Consider the following 17,155-nt stretch of genomic DNA (forward strand, 5'->3'; position numbering starts at 1 on the left):
GGAACATCTGAATGCATGGTTGTTCTATAAATGACTTTTTCTGCTCATAGTCCATTGATATTGCTTCAGGGAATTGGAGATTTGGATAAATATTTTCTTGGCTTAATCCTTTCCTACATTCCAAGCTTCTCCCCTTTCTTCCCTCAGACTGCCCCCAACCCCTGGCAGCCATCCATTCATACATTCATTGATGGATTTACTTCTTGAATATTAACTGAGTTGCTATTACATAGGAAACCTTCTGATAACCTCTGACCTATATTTCAGTGACAAAAAATATCTGAACCTTGCCCTCCAAGTTCAACTCACAAACTAGTGGAAGAGGTAAGATACACAAACATACAACCAAAACTCAAGGGAAAAAGAATAAATACAGCTCAATGTATTGCATACCACATACTGCAGTTGATTACGAGATCATGGAATTAATCAGTAAATCTTAATCATTTTTAAAAAATATAAATTAAATAGGAAATACAGAAGTGAATCACATGTTAGTTTTGTGAAACTTTTATTTAACTTGTAAGTAAGTGTATGTGTGTGTGTGTGGGTGTGTGTATAGCCATGGTGTAATATGTAAATTTTCTTTTTGTTTGTCTTGTTTTTACTATATGCTATACTCAAAAGTTTGAAGAACCGTAAAGACTTGACCAGATAGAGAAATGCTTCTCAAACTTAATGTGCACATAAATCACCTAGAAATGTTGTTACGATGAAGGTTCTGATTCAGTTGGTGTATGATGCGGCCTCAGATTCTCTTTCTGGCAAGCTCCCTGGTAATACTGTTGCTGCTGGTCCACATAAGACAATTAGAGTGTCAGAAAGACTATTTCCAGTGGAAGAACCTGAGGAAACCCCTGAAGCCATCATTTGTGACTTTAAGAGCATCCAAGGGATAAAAGAAAACAAGATTTTCCCTTCTCTTTCTGGTTTTTGCTTTTGCTGAATTGATAGAAATCTTTAGTCATTCTTCTCCAAAGTCTGTTGCTGAGCTGCTCCCAGTTGCTTAATGTTGAAACCAAAGGCCCAGATAAGCTTCAGATCAGTTATTGTGAAAAGCTCCGCTGTTGTCTCTGAGGGTTAGCCCCAGTTTTCAATTATTTCTCAAGCACATGTGCCTTTCCATACAGTGTCCCCTGCAATTAATGGCAGAGCACTTGCTATGGAACAAGCTTTTAAGAGCAAGGATAGAGAGTTTCATTTGTTTCACCTTTACCTGCCATTACATTTCATCCAGCTTCCATCACCTGCACCTGATAGCTGTCTTGACCTCCTAATGGTTTTCTCCGCTGGCAATTTCTTTTCTTTCTTCTTTCCCCTCTCCTTCATCTCTTCCCCTTCTAATCCATCCTGTACAGGGACATATTGATCATCCTAAAACGAAGCTTTCATTATTTTCCTTTACTGCTAAAAACCCTTCGTGGTTCCCCATCGCCTAGGCAAGCACTCTGCTCCTGCCAAACTTGTTTGCTGCTGCTGTAACATGACCGTCTTCATCTTTTAGTGACCTCTCTTTCTCCCCTTGAAGGATCTGGCTTTTCCAGATATTTGAATTCTGCCTACTCCTTCGAAGTTAGCTTAAATTCCACTTCTTTCACGAAGCCCTTTTTTTTTTTTTTCCCTTTTTTGAGAAACCTCAAAGGGAATTAATCTCTCTTTCTTTTTGCTATGTCTCAGCACAAGGCTGAACATAATTCGTGTACTGGTACGTGGCAGACAAAACCTAGGTTTGGCAGTAAGAGACCAAAACCGGAAGTGTCTTACCATTGGACTGTGTGACCTTGGACCGTCCACGTGTCTTCTCCGAGCCTCCATTTCCCCATCAAGATAACGAGCAGATTGGAGCCTAAGAACTCTCAGTCACTGTGTGTGTGCCCAGTGACATGAGCATTTTGTGGGTTTTTTTTTTTTTTTTGGTGATAATTTTTCTTAATTTAATCATACTTCTCGTTTAGTATTGAACCATTACTCATGTTTTAAAGTATTTAAAATTCTCACACAAGTTTGTCTTTCTTAATCCCATTGGGAAGGAACCTCATTTAACCGTGGGAGCAATGAGGCCCAGGAAGGGCCTATGGAAGGGTCCTCAGAGCAGAGAGGACAACGCAACTTCCAACCACGGAGGGCCCCATGATCCAGGACATGGCCCTGCATCGCTCAAAGTGAGCCTCATTCAATATCGGTCAATTGATTGGAGGTTGTGAGGCCCATCTTGCAAGACAACTCCTCTCTCCCTGGAAGGAGGAGTACCTTGGAATCTGTGGGTTAACGGGAAAGTCCTTACTCTGGGGGGAAGGTGGGGCAAGCCGAAACAGGCAGATCTCTCACCCGGGGTTTCTGAAACCCATTCTCCGCGGGGGGAGACGTGACGGTGTTCAAGGATACTTGGAACCTGTCCCTTTGGCGGAGACACGGAGCCTCCTCCAGCCGCTACTCGCGGCGGATCCTGTGCAGTGGAGCGCCCCCGCCCCCGGCAGGCTCCCTCCGCTTTGCAAAGGGAGGGGGGAGCTGGGGAAGCCTTGCACACTAGTCTTCCTGGAGCTGCAGACGAGGAGCCCCGTGCCCTCCCGAGCCTCTCAGCGGCTTCCCCTCGGCTGCGCGAGTGTGCAGGCTCTCCTCGCCACCCCCACGCAGGCTCGCCCTCGCTCCCTCCCTCCAGCCCCGCGGCCGGAGCGCGCACACCGGGGCTCCGGCACGTGGGCGCGCGGGAGGCGGCGGCCGCTGCTGCCGCTGCCGGAGCCCAAGCCCGAGCCCCAGCCGGCGAGATTACCCTCCATGCTGCCTGCTCTGCGGCCGCCTTCCGCTCTGCCTCTGGCCGGAGCCCAGCCCCGCGAGCCGGTGAAGCCGCGGAGGGGAGGACACGGACAGGAGGAGGGGCGCGGCAGGCTGGGGCGAGCCGGGCTCTGAGCAAGGGGCGCCCGCAGCCGGGAGGAGGCAGCCGGGCGCTCTCGCTCGCTCTCTGCTCCAGGCGCTGCTAGGGGTTCCAGGCGGCGCGACGCCGCTGCACTCTTTCTAGGCGGCGGCCAGCGGAGGTTTCCCGCAGCCGGCCCTCATTCCGCCCGCAAGTCCCTGTTTATCCCGGAGGACGCGCCCGGCCGCCCGAGCTGAAGCGAGCGCGAAGTCCGAAGTCAGCCCCCAGCGTCGCCAACTTCCCCGGGAGCCCCTCTCCCCGCCGCAGCCTGCCCCAGCCCTGGGAGCGATGCGCCCCCAGCCGGGCGGCGCGCCCTCTGCCAACTCGCCACTCATGGGATCCACCGCCCTCGGCTGCCCCGCTTGGAGCGCGTAGCCTTCGCCGCGTGGCCCGAGAGAGGAGCGAGACACCAAGGCGTTTCGTGGATTCCGCGCGCGCGCGCGCGGGTCTGCTGGGGTCTCCTGCGGGTCAGCGTCCATACCCAGGGGTGAGTAGCCGGGTCGGTCCAGGCGGCTCCCTTTCCCCCTAGGTAATTGCTTGCAGGCAAGGCAGGGAGACTGGAGAAAGTTGAGTCTCCCTGCACCTATCCTGGGATTTGGCAGCGGAACGCAACAGTGGTTTTCCAATCCTATTGCCTTTGGGGCTTCCCCGAATGCCTTCATTTCTAAACCTAGGAGGGAGACCTCTTCCGCTTCCCGAGGAGAAAGGGGGCTCCCTAGAGCAGTCCCCTGACTGTTCCCCAATCAATTTGCCATTTGTGGCTTTTCAGCCGCCCGCGCATTAAGCAGGCACCCAGCGTATGCGCTTAGAGATCTGCAGCCACCTGGGTGCTCTCAGAGACCCAGGGCAGCCCACGCCCCTAGGGGAGATCTAAGCGTGCTTCATTATAAGCAACAGCTGGGATACAAGGAACTGTGTATGTGGGTGATTGGGAGTGGGAAACGAAGCCACAGGAAAAGGCGCGAGTGAAATTTGTCTCTCACTGACGGGTAGGGTACCCCGCTCCGCGGTTCAGGTTTGGGGGCGCAAGATCTGGGGCAGCCGGACAGAGTCCAACAGGTGGCCTGCGCGGGCTTCCTGGAGCCGGGCGCGGAGGAGGGGAACCGCTCCCTCCACAGGGCCGAGGCTGCTACTTCTGGGGGAGGGGGGCATCTGAACATGGGTAAAGAAATGAGCTCTCTGCTCTCAGGCCCGATTTGGGGTGAGTGTGTGAGGCATCCAAATGCCTCCTGTCGGAAAACAGCGGCCTCATTGTGTGCCTGACTGCGGTTTCAACTTGCAGGCAACTGAGGGGGCATTCAGCTGGGGCGACGCGGACTTGGCTGGTCCTCAGATGCCAGCCCGGCCTTCTTCGTGGCCCCTGTGGCGGGTATTCTAGTTCCCTAGGCTGGGCAACGAGCCAGACCTCAGCGTTTTGCTCCTCTATGTTCCCCGAAGGGGAGGGGGTTGTTGCAGAAACACCCGGGCAAGGCACGAGTTTATTCTTCTTTACCTCTATGCTGCACATTTATCCTAAGACTCAGATGGAAGTATTGGGTTGGAGTGCCTGGGAAGGGTGTGGACAGGTGGTGTGCGTGGGTCAGTGTGAGGACAAGTAGTCTGAGAGCTGGACAGAAAGAGAATAGAGGCCGTGTATCCCCCACCCACGGAGATGCACAATGACAGAGGGCGGGGCAGCGCTTTGAAAAAGTTTCTTTTGAATGCACCATCCTTCCAGTAATGTGAACGTGAAAGCAGTGGCACTCCAAAGTGGCATCTTGCCTCGTCAGCTGTGTGGCTTCCTCCCTCAGTTTGTTCATCGGTAGATTGGGGACAGTTATCTTTGCTCCTGGCAGAAGCCTCTCTGTAAAGGAGATACTTAAAAATGGGTGTCAGGTTGGAAGAAGAGAGAGACCCTGGGGAAGAGGTGTGCGGGGAGACAAGTTGTCTGGAGGCACCATGCATAGGAGACTTGTCACTCAGATTTTGTGTTTGAAGGAGGTTGATTGGTTTTGAGGAGATTAATGGTGATTTTGAAATGCTAAAGCTTTCCCAACACCCCCTTGGCACCGCCACTCCGATGCCTGCCAGCGAGCTGTTTGTACTATGGAAATAAAGTGACGGACACTCAAAATGCAAAAAGAACCCTCCACTGCTTGTGCTTGGTCCAGCAGTTTCTCCTTCAGGGGAGGCTCTAGGTACTACAGCAGTGTAGCCTTGCTGTTGCTGCTCTGTAATTGCTACTGCATCTTTCCAGCCCCCATTTAGTGCCCCTTCCAAGGAGTTATCCTCCTCACTCCTCACTCTGGGACTCTGGCAGCAAATTGTCAAGGGTTTTTAAGTAGAGTGAGCCCCTTGATTTGTAGAGGGCGCTGGCTGATTTCACAGGGCCAGCCTGCGTGGCTGCCCAGAAACCTGACTCCTGGAGGTTTCCTATTAGGAGGGGAGCCAGGAGCTGGGACATCAAGAAGAAGATTGGACAGCAAGGTGTTGTGTATAACAGAGGCTGGAAAGAGAGATACATGGACAGATGTACAGAAACCAAGAAGCAGGAAAAGGAAGAGGCAGAGAGACACACAGAGGCAGAACAAGGGAGGAATCGGAGAGAGACAGACAGAGGCAAAATGAGAGAGGGAAAGAGAGAAGGAAGATACAGGGTAGATAGGGCAAAGCTTAAGAAGAGTGAGGAGTGAGAGAAGTGGGAATAAGGAAAAAGAAGGAAAAGATATCCAAAGAAAAGAACGTAAGCAAAGAAGGCCTAAGGAGACAGGAATGGGAACCAGGTAAAGAAGCCAGGTGGGGTGGAGAGGAAGGGTGGAGAATAGAGGAGGCAGAGGAAGCAGGAGGCACTTGCTTTTGTATTGAAGTTTTAGAAACCACACTGCCATTCCAAGGATGTTGGCATAATCCACATCCTTAAGTAGCCAGCCCTGGGTGCATGAGTGTTTCTCTGGGGAGTCCTGCATTATGCGAAATTGGACACCCGCTTGGAACCCAGCTGCATTGGAGATGACACGAGGATAAGAAGTCTAGATTTTTGGTAAACACGCAGACGCACAAGTTCATTTGCCTTCAGTGTTTTTTTTTTTTTCCCCTGGGTAAACACAGGGCTGGAGAATTGAGGGGCAGGGGGCTGTATCATGAAGAGCATTTGCCACTGATTCTCTAAACCCTGTTTAAGGAAGAGTCTCTTGGTAGCTTCTGAGAAAAGCACAGTACTGGACGCGCTTCCCCATGGGGCTTGAGCCAATACGGCCAGGAATGTGCTAATTTAATGAGTGCCCTGTGGATTCTAAAGCAGGGTGTCCCTGAATCACACTTTGATAAATATACTATAGGTGGAATAACACCCTTCTCTAATTTGTCCCCATGTTTCCTCTTAAGAGACACAGTTTAATGCCTCACTCTGGTATCTGCCCCCCCCCCCCCAGAGAAGCTTTTTTCTTGTGAGTTTCTCTTCATAAAAGACAAGCCTAAGGATTGCTCAGCCAGGGTTACCTTGCCCTGAACCTCATTAATCACAGTAGCTCCAGGGGACAGCAGACAGCTCTTCTGGTTGACCTTGTCAGGGTGTTCACAACCAACAGGTGTCGGACACTCGGCGGGACCCTGTCCTGGACAGTCTGTGCACTGTGTACTTAAAACTCAGAAAAATCTGTGCCACAGACATTGTTACCGTTGTCAGCATTTTATAGTTGAGGAAACTGAGACTTAGAGAAATTATTACTTGTCCCTGTAAGTTGTCTGTGACCCAGCAACTGGGAAGCACCAGTGAGGAAATGTGACCTGGATTTGGTTGACTCCAGGGTTCAAGACCCTGATGCTGGGAGGGATTGGGGGCAGGAGGAGAAGGGGACGACAGAGGATGAGATAGCTGGATGGCATCACCGACTCAATGAACGTGAGTTTGAGTGAGCTCTGGGAGTTGATGATGGACAGGGAGGCCTGGCGTGCTGCGATTCATGGGGTTGCAGAGTCGGACATGACTGAGTGAACTGAACCAGGGTTCAAGGTCCTAATGACGTCCTGTGCTGTCTGCTAGTACTTACTCCATTCTAGACTGATGGAATCAAAGATCTCAGAGATCTTTCCCAGGCACGCTCTCCCCCCACCTTATCAATTGAGGAAATTGAGAAGCAGTTTAAGTACTGTAAAGAGACTTGCCAGAGACCCTACAATCAGTAGATGTCAGAACTGGGACCTGCCCTGATATCTCGAGTCTCAGTCCAGCCTTCTCGGCACTCACTACACCAGTGGTTCTCGTGTTTGGCTGATCCTTGAGGTCAAATGAACATTCAATCAAAATGCAAGTGCCCAGACCCTACTGGAGGCTTACTGAATCAAAACCTTTGGGAAGAGAGCCCAGAAATCTGTATTTTTAGTCCCTGCCTCAACTCTGCATCCACCTAGTACCGTTTGCCCCAGTTATTCTCTAGCCCTTGGCATCTGACGCCGTGGATCCCTTTCAAACAGCTTCGAGAGGAGAACGCCAAGCCCCTCCTGCTTCTAGCAAAACACACACAAAGTAGTATACTCTCTGCCTGCTGCAGGCCACGCTGACGTACCATGGGTAGGGAAACAAGCTGGTCATCCTAGAGGCAACTTTGAGAGCTCTTTGAGGGGTGTAGCCATCACAGTGATGTTTGTTAGATTTGGTTTTTCCTGTGCCAAGTTGGAAGTGTTTAAGGAAGCATCAAATGCTGCTTCAGTGCATCAGTGTCAGTATTTTTAGTAATGCTTGACACAGAATGACACGGTGAGCCAGGCCAATGTGCTGCTGTGTCAGAGTGTCAAGCCCTGTATCCCAGTTTAGTGGATCTAGCTGTGGGATAAGAAAAACCGCTTTCCTCCCCTTTATTATCATGCTTTTGACTCCTCTGGGATATGTCAGTGCCTCCTTTTGCAGGTAACAAGTTGCCATCACACCCACGCTCTTTCTAGCACACTTAAATTGTTTTCTCGGTAACCTCAACATCTTTTCCCTTCTGTTTCATTGAAAAGTGGCCAAAGGTGCCAGACATCTTGTCCAGCAAACTGTTTTGTCATCTTTCCCTTTTCAGGTCCAAATTTATTTTCTGAATCTGTTGCTTTTAACCCTGACCTCTTATTCAAGGATGGTAATTGAGCTGAGGTAGAACTGATAGGCAGCTGTGTGATACATGTGTTGTAAATAACCACAGCTGTTTGTGAATGGGATTGCAAAATGAGGAGAACTTACACTCTTACACTCACAGTGTCTCCATCTTCAATAATCTAGGAATATTTTGACTACTTCAGAGGGCAAAGCTGCTTTTCTGCATGGCTGGTAGAAGTACAAGGTGGAAAGAAACACTGAATGGTTAAGACTTGGGCTTTGAATGCAGACCACTAGAGGTTAAGGCCTACATCTTGTTGGTTGTTATAACCTTAGTCTGGTTATTGAACTTGCCCGTGTCTCCATTTTTTATCTGGACGTTGATGATGATAAAAAGATGTCCTTTCTATGTATGCTGCTAGGACTTATCTTGGTCAGTGATTGAAGTGCTGAGCCCAGTGTCTGGCACGTGGTAACGACTCATTTGTTACCCAGTATTTACTAAACAGAAGTCACGTGCCAGGTTCCATTAAATCGAGGATAAAACTAATATCACACCAGTTAAGCAACTTGCCCAGGTCACCCAGATCTTAAGTGCTAGACCCCAACTTGCAACCCAGATCTGTCCTTTTTAAATTCTTCTGACTTACTGCTACATTGATATGAGTCACTGTTCTTTCCTTAAACATTAAGACAGAGTATTGCATATGAAGCATACTCTGGTTTGTATTTTAATTAAACCCTGTAGTAGAGTGTCAGAGCTATTTTAGTGAGGATCTTTTGAATTTGGGGGGATACTTTTTAGGTGGTTAAATCTCCTCCAAATATTTGCTTTTGATTTCCCAGCAGTTTGGAAGAGTTTTCATGTATCCATCCCCTTCTGCTTGAATAACTTCTACCTGTTTTAAAAGTCTCATTGTAGATTCTGTTTGGGAAAATCTCCACTTGACTCTTCAAGTGTTAGTTGCTTAGTCATGTCCAACTCTTTGCCACCCTATAGGACTGTAGCCTGCCAGACTCCTCTGTCTACAGAATTCTCCAGGCAGGAATGCTGGAGTGGGTTGCCATCCTCTCCTCCAAGGGATATTCCTGACCCAGAGATTGAACCCGGGTCTTGTGCATTGCAGGCGGATTCTTTACTGGCTAAGCCACCAGGGAAGCTGACTCTTCAAGGGCTGAATTAAATGTCTTCATAATATGTTCCTTCACTTACATTGTAATATGTACCCATTTGCTTCTTTATATCCTCAGTCTGTAAATGTTTCTTGAGATCACGGACATGGTCTTAATTGAAGTTATATCCACAGTGCCTAGGATAGTATGTGACATATAGAAAACTTACAAAATATTTTTGAACATCTAATTGAAACTTTGAGCTAATTCTGGATGTCCCAGAAAAAGTGGCCATTGTCCTTAAATTCTAAAAGGATAACATCCGAATGTTGGAATTGAAAACCTTGCTATATAACGTGTCCCCAGAGGCTTTAAGTTCTTTAGATGGAAGAGGAATGTTACGGCATCAGTAGTTGTTGATTAACTACCTTGGTAGCTTTGGGCAAGTTCCATCCTGATGTTGCTTACGATGTAATTAGAAGGGACATTCTGATTTATAAGTTAATGTGATTTTATCTGTACATTTAATTAGTTTCTCAGAAAGGCACTTTTGTTCCTCAGCCTAAATGTTTTAAAAATTAATAGGCTCCTGGAGTTAGAACCAAGGTTAGAGATAATCTAGTTCTACCAGCTTGTACAAGAGACAAGAAAACTGAGATTCAGAGAAGGAAAGAGGTTTGCCTGAAGTTACCCAGCGAGTTAGTGCCAGAGGCAACGTGAGAGCCAGAGGTGTTGGCTGCTTGCTCAGGACTGTTTTTTTCCTTTTTTAATTAGAGTATAGTTGATTTACAATATTATGTTAGTTTCAGGTGTATAGTGAAGTGAATCAGTTATCAATGTATTCACTCTTTTTTAGCTTCTTTTTCATAAAAGCTATTATCGAGTATTGAGTCAAGTTGCTTGTGCTATACAGTAGGTCCTTATCAGGTGTCTATTTTATATAATAGTAGTACCTATATTGCCCAGGGATCTTAATGCACAGTCGAGAGTGATGAACACATCAGTGGTGAGCCACTTGTTTGCTTTGAAGGCATGCTTGCAGGCCTTCTGCATGTATATAGCCTGAACTTTGCAAGATTTCAAGATAAAGCTCATACTGAGAAGTAGGAAAGCGGGACTAAATGATTTGCTGCCAGGGCAAATCCCAAGTGTCAGAGATGTTTGTGGAAGAGCATCCTGGCAGGTCCTACGTTGGTAAAGCCTTGTGGATTTCTGGAATTCCCAGTCTGCCTTCCAAATGAGGAAATATGACCTGACAGGGATCTTCCTTTGATGTCATCGAGGGTGATATTTCAAGGAGACATGGAAGATGTATGGAAGTTCATTGCCAAGCTCCTGACACAGTTTCAGATCACTCTTCCCTTCTTTTTAGTGCTTTCATTTTTTAAAAGATGGACACAGTCACCTTAGGACCCTTCTCTCTACTTCTGGGGTGCCTTGGAGTCTGACTAAATAGACCAGCCTAAATATATCCTCAGACACAGAAATGTGTGCAGTGTACTCTGACGTTGTTAACACACAGATCTTTGTCACATGGTGCCAATATTATGGAGACAGTTAAGACACAGATCATTGGTGCGATGTATTGTGGATGATCCTTTGGAAACATTATAATTAGTGCTGACAAGGCAGTAGAAATAGCTCAACACAGCACCTTCCCTGACTCCCAAAAGGCTTGCCAAGTCAACCCAAAGTAACAAGACTTTGATTATTCAAGGAGAGAAGGCACAGTTAAGAATTCTCTTTGCCCCTCAACTGTAGTCATTCTGAGATTATTGGTGCTGTATTTTGTGTTTTTTTTTTTTTGTTGGGGGATAATTGATTTACAATATTGTGTTGATTTCTGTCGTACATCAACATGAATCAGCCACAGAAATACATATGTTCCCCACCTCCTGAACTCCTCTCCCACCCCATCCTATACCTCTAGGTTGATACAAAGCATGGGATTGAGTTCCCTGAGTCACACAGCACATCTCTTCTTGCTATGTATCTTACATATGAGTAAAGTAAGCCAGAAAAAAGAAAAACAAATATTGTGTATTAATGCATGGGTACGGGATCTAGAAAGATGTTACTGATGAACCTGTTTGCAGGGCAGCAATGTGCTGTGTTTGATTTGCCGTCCAATGGCTGGGTGCAGGGGAGAGGCACCTCTTCTTGTAGCTTCAGCACCAGAATGAATTGCTCCCTTCTCTAGCCCGTCTGGGTGCTTGCAGTTCCTCTACTTGAAATAGTTTGGGATTTTCCACGGTCTTCTATTAAAATGCAAAACTTCCTATGTAGATATCAGTTAGTTGCTTTAGCTGTATAGACCTAACATTCCACCCCATACTTCTCATGTTATGGAACCATTTTGACAAGTGTTAAGGACCACCAGCACAGCAGTTACTGCTTCTCTTGATGCTGCTAATGTTTGTGTTTATTAAGGACCTAGGGGAATGGCTACCCACTCCAGTATTCTTGCCTGGAGAATTCCATGGACAGAGGAGCCTGGCAGGCTCTTGTCCATAGCATATCAAAGGGTCAGACATGACTGAGTGACTAACACTATTTGTAGTTGAAAGGCTTTATGGAGGGGCAGGATCAGTGATGAGGGGCCTGTGGCTCTCTTCTGTGAACCTTTACAGACTTTTTGACCAAATGCCTGGGGATAAGATCCTGGAGGATGGAAGAAGCATTGATGCAAACTTGGGTGTCTTTTATTCCTATACATGTTTCTCTCTAGGCTGCTTCCCCCTTCACAACCCAGAGGGCATTACTCTTACATTTAAAGGCATTAATGCAAGCACCAGTGAAAGTCTGGTTTTCCCATGCTTCATGTGCAAAGACCCCTATTCTAGAAACTCTGATGATTGCTGGGATGGGGGTAGAATTTTTTTAAATGGTGAATTTTAACTTTTTAACACTGCATATGAGTAGTAAAAATCTAAACTCTACAGCTTGGTAAGAAATAAGCGTCCGTTCCTCCCTTATCCCAGTTCCTCCTTTCCCAGTACAAGCATGTGTCCAGAGTCTTCTGGTTTTTCTTTGCTGTATGTAGAAACAAAAAGCACGTGTTTTTTCTCTTTCACATATATAACATGTATGCTATACCCTTTTTATTTTAATTTAAATCGTATATCATAGTGATAGTTAACATAAATTTATATTGAGCTACTGGGATTTAGCTGTAGTCAATTGTAGTGATTGAGTAACTGTGGAGCTAACCTGCCTCATGCGTGAGTGTGTGTGAGTGAGTGAGAGAGAGTGTGGGAGAATGGGGAGAGGAGGGAAGGACATGTGGGGCTTTTTGTACAACTACCAGCAGTTATTTGTTGAAGACCTATTGTCCTTGGCAGAGAAGGTAATGGCACCCCACTCCAGTACTCATGCCTGGAAAATCCCATGGGCGGAGGAGCCTGGTAGGTTGCAATCCATGGGGTTGCTAAGAGTTGGACATGACTGAGCAACTTCCCTTTCACTTTTCACTTTCATGCATTGGAGAAGGAAATGGCAACCCGCTCCAGTGTTCTTGCCTGGAGAATCCCAGGGATGGGGGAGCCTGGCGGGCTGCCGTCTATGGGGTTGCACAGAGTTGGACATGACTTGAAGTGACTTAGCAATAGCAGTATTGTCCTTGGGATCCTGGGAAGATAGGGGTAGTGAAGACATTGCTTTTATTCCTGAAGAATCTGGAGCCATCATTTATTTACTCCAAACAGTTCGAGAATGATAAGCAATTGTGTATTACTGAGACTTAAGCCACATGCTGTCCAGGAGGCATCTGCTATGAGATCACTCCCTGCAAAAAAGGAGAGCATGTGCAAAGGCCCTGGAGTGGGACTGTGAGTGTCACAGTCAAGAACCAGCAGGGAAGCAAGGGGTGCTTGAAGCAGAGGGCTGCAGTGGCACATGTGGATTCCTAATGTACAGGTGTGTAACAGAAATAAAATATTCCATCTAACCTGCCTCAGCTAGGTTTCTATAGAAGGTTTAACGAAGGCTGTGTGACTATTTCCAAGGTATGAGATAACAGATTTTACTTTACAAAGTCCAGGATTTTTCAGCATAACTCTCCTGCCTATTACCCTAGTGAGTTTGAAGGAAGCATAAAAATGTACCCGGGAAACAGGTGTTCAATGAAGGAACATACACTTGAACAAATGAACTAATTAGAAAGTGAACTCACTAGTTTGGTTTGTGAAAAATAATGGACGAGACAGGCAACTCCATCCTGATTGGAAGGCAGGAAGTTTCTGAATGAAGCGTTTTAAGTTATCACCTGGGATATGCCATACCAGCCAAAGTGGGGAGGAAATTTTACTTCATACTCAAAATTGCAGGTTTTTTCCTTTTTAAAATCAGTTGTTTGGATGGCAGTAGAATGAAATTAAACAGCACAGAGGATTCCAGTTCCAATTCCAGTTCAGTTGCTCAGTCGTGTCTGACTCTCTGCAACCCCATGAATCACAGCATGCCAGGCCTCTCTGTCCATCACCAACTCCCGGAGTTCACTCAAACTCATGTCCATCGAGCCGGTGATGCCATCCAGCCATCTCACCCTCTGTCGTCCCCTTCTCCTCCTGTCCCCAATCCACCCTCCCCTATCCTTAATGAAGGTTTTGGTGTGATTGTCTCAGTGTTACTCTCAATAGCTCAAAGAAACAGAAAGCGGCTGTATCAAAATGCTTGAAATGTATCAGTATTGTTTCAAATGACACTTTTTAAACAAAAAATGTATCTCTTAATGCCTAGCTTTTTATTTGTATGCATCACAGTGAAAAGTGTTATAAAGGACCACTTGATTTTGAGAAAATATTTATACTGGATGCTTTCTGTATGTTTATTTCTCTTAAGAAAAAAATAGTAATGAAAAACATAGTCCAGGTGAGTTCTTTTTCAGATGCAAGATCACTCACACTGAAATCCTTTTTGTACTCAAATTGTGTCTGCCAGTCTTAAAAGAGGGCAGTCAGGATAATATGATAAACTGGCCCGTGTGTTCAATCTTAGCTCATCAGAGCTGCGCCAGAATTGACATTTTTGTACAGTATGGCTTGATGCTCTGATTACAAATTGGTCCTGAGTAGCAAGGCTCTTTGTAATTTTATTCACTAAGGGATTGTGCTTCTATCATTAGGCCTGTTTTGATTTTGAAACCTGAAGGAGGAAATATACTTCTGGTCCCCTTTCTTATTTAAGCCAGTGTGTGAGAGACATTCATATGGAAAGAAATGTAATCTATTGTATGCAAAAATAAGAGTTTCATCTTCCTTTAAGGCAGTGATGATAGCATTTCTCTGCCCATTTCTTCTCTTCCTTCCCTTTTTGCAAAAGCAGCTGAAATTGTAGTTTTACGAAGGATATTAAGTATTTATTATTTCTCATTGTTGATTTTATTTGTGATAAGTGGATGGATTATTTTGGAAAAGAGTAGATCTCTAATTGTAGGTCTTTTGGGCTTGTTGTCAAGAATTCTATTTTTAATTCAGTTGTATGAATTTTTTACACAGTGAAATTACTGAGTATTTTTTTTTTATCAAGAACCTTTTGTGCTTGGGGTCTTGGGAGAATAAAAGACAAGTAAAGACAATGCTCTCTGTCCTGGGAAAACCTGGAGACGGCATATATTTACCCAGAGCAGATTTAGAATGTTAAACTATTGCACATAATTAAGAGTTAAATTGGATGTTATGGACAGTGAATCCACTAGGATTCAGAGAAGGAAGTGATTAGCTAGGAGCAACATAATTGGGTGACATTTCCAACGTGTCATCCGAGAACCACCATGTAACATACAAATGGACAGTTTTATATGATGTTACTACACACCCTGAACTCTTGCAACAATAAACTAAAAATGATTATTTTATACTATCACTTGATATAGCCTACTTCAAAGGCTATGAAGCACCTAGATCTTGTATAAACCTAGATTTCAATGTTTTACTATGCTTGGAGCAAGCAAGGGAAATCTCTAGCCCTTCATGTACCCAACAAACCTTGAACTGAACCCCCAGTGACAAATACTGAGTAAAGAACAAGTAAGAAAGACCAGAATTATTCTGCATGTGATACTCGTAGCTCTGTTTCTGAGCATCAGCCTTGAGTAAGCCAGTTGTAAACTAGAAGGTAAGGAATCTGAACCTGGCTCCCAAATAATATCAGGACTTGGAAGGAAGGGGACCAAGTGGTTCTAGGTTGGTAGCCTCCCTAGTCTTCTAGCGAGAGCATCCACCATTCCTCTTTAGAGAAAAGCGTACCCTATTTGGGACTATAGGAGCCCCACAGGGAAGATTAAAAAAAAAAAGTGATCCCACAATCAAAGATGGTAGAAATATACAAAAAAACCAACCTTATCAGTGAGAATATCAGAAGGGAGACAAAACAAAAAAGAGACTTAATTCCCTGAGATTTTCAAGTATTTGAATGATCACATATAGAATTTTAAAAAATGGGTATGACTCTTTAAAGGAAATATACAAGAAAACCAACCATTATCAGTGAGGATATCAGAAGGGAGACAAAACAGAAAAGAGACTTAATTCCCTGAGATTTTCAAGTATTTGAATGATCACATATAGAATTAAAAAATTAGATATGACTCTTTAAAGGAATAAAAGGAAATTATTTAAAATACGGGCATGCATATCGTCAATCTAGTTAGAAACTTGTCAATTTTATGAGACATCTCAAAGGTTTACAGATCCTTTATTTTATTCTTCAAAAGACATATAGAAATAAGCTATGAACCAAAATTTTTTTTGAAAAACATGTAAATGATGAAAAGTCATGACTAGAATATATAAAAAGCTATCATTAAATAAGAAAGAAACAAATAGCCTAATGGAAAAATGGGCAAAGGGCTTCAAGAGGAGTTACCCTGAAAAGAAACATATAACCAGTATACATATGAAGAGTTATGTGACCTCATAGTACCTGGGGAAATGCAAAGAGAGACGTCACTGAATTCTCATTTATACTTGCTAGATTAGAATAGATGAAGAAGTCTGAAAACGCAAAGTGTCAGAGAGAACCTTAATACACTGATTTGGGGATTGCAATCATTTAGAAATATCCTGGGGCATTTGCTTGTGACTTTAAACATTGGTCTACTTTATGACTCAGCAATTCCGCTCCTAATGTATATCTCCTCCAGGTATTTTGTATGGGTGTCACAGTTGACACATACCAGAATATTCATAAAAGCACTGTTTATAATAGCAAAAAAATGGAAATAACCAAAATCTCCATTAGTAGGAGAGTGAATAAATAAGTTGTGAATTATTTATGCAATGGGTTATATGGCAGAGAAGATGAGTGAGTTATGACTATGTATACTAACCTGGAGATGAATATAAAAACATTGAATAAAATTATATTATTTATGGTATATCACCTATAGTAACTTTCTGTGTTTTCTTCAAGGAACACTAAAGTTATTTTTTATTTTCTTAAAGGAAAGAAATGTAAAGAGAGTTCAGGATATGGATGATAGTGGTTTCTTCTTGGGGGCAGGCAACTGAATGGAATAGGAAGAGGATGTGGTAAATGGAGTCCTGGGATGTCCACCTTTTTGAAGCAAAGGACTTAGGGGTTTTGCTGACCTTTATTTGTGGAAGTGTGGCTACTGGAATTGACTTTCAGAAGAGGGACTCTCACTGCTTAGCTAGGTTTGGGAAGCTTTTGTACTAGTGCAAAACTGCCACTGATCTTTTTGTATGGGTTTTAAACCCTCTGATAGTGGCTGCAGAACAGCTGGTCTTCCTTGGAGAGTAGGGACCTTTTATTGGCACTTATGAACTCAGTGTTGTTATTTCCATTTAAAACAGAAGATGGTTAACTATTTGCTTATGAGTTGCCAGCTACAAAGAGCTAGAGCTGGGATTTGAACCCCAGCTTTTTGGCTTTACAGTGTACCATCAACATAAGAGAGTTATTGCTGAATTATAGCACTTGTCATATTCCATGTTAGAAGATTATAAGATTATAATAAGATAATCTTTATTGGAAGCCTTAGAGTATTTTCTCTAGCCTACTAATGTTACTTCCTGTCTCCCTGTCTTGATAAAGTGGCACCATTTGTGCAGACCAGA

General features: G+C 44.7%; 1 protein-coding gene across 2 annotated transcripts in view; it reads left to right on the forward strand.

Annotated features, from left to right (window-relative positions):
• Positions 1-2,742: 2,742 nt before the first annotated feature.
• Positions 2,743-17,155, forward strand: part of SGCD (sarcoglycan delta) — a 1,058,523-nt gene continuing 1,044,110 nt past the window's right edge. For both annotated transcript variants that reach the window (XM_060415950.1, XM_042250671.2), the window contains exon 1: positions 2,743-3,398. The gene's annotated coding sequence lies outside the window, so the exon portion shown is untranslated. The remainder of the gene's footprint in view (positions 3,399-17,155) is intronic.

This window comes from Ovis aries, chromosome 5 (genome assembly GCF_016772045.2).
Source record: "Ovis aries strain OAR_USU_Benz2616 breed Rambouillet chromosome 5, ARS-UI_Ramb_v3.0, whole genome shotgun sequence".
Taxonomy (NCBI): Eukaryota; Metazoa; Chordata; class Mammalia; order Artiodactyla; family Bovidae; genus Ovis; species Ovis aries.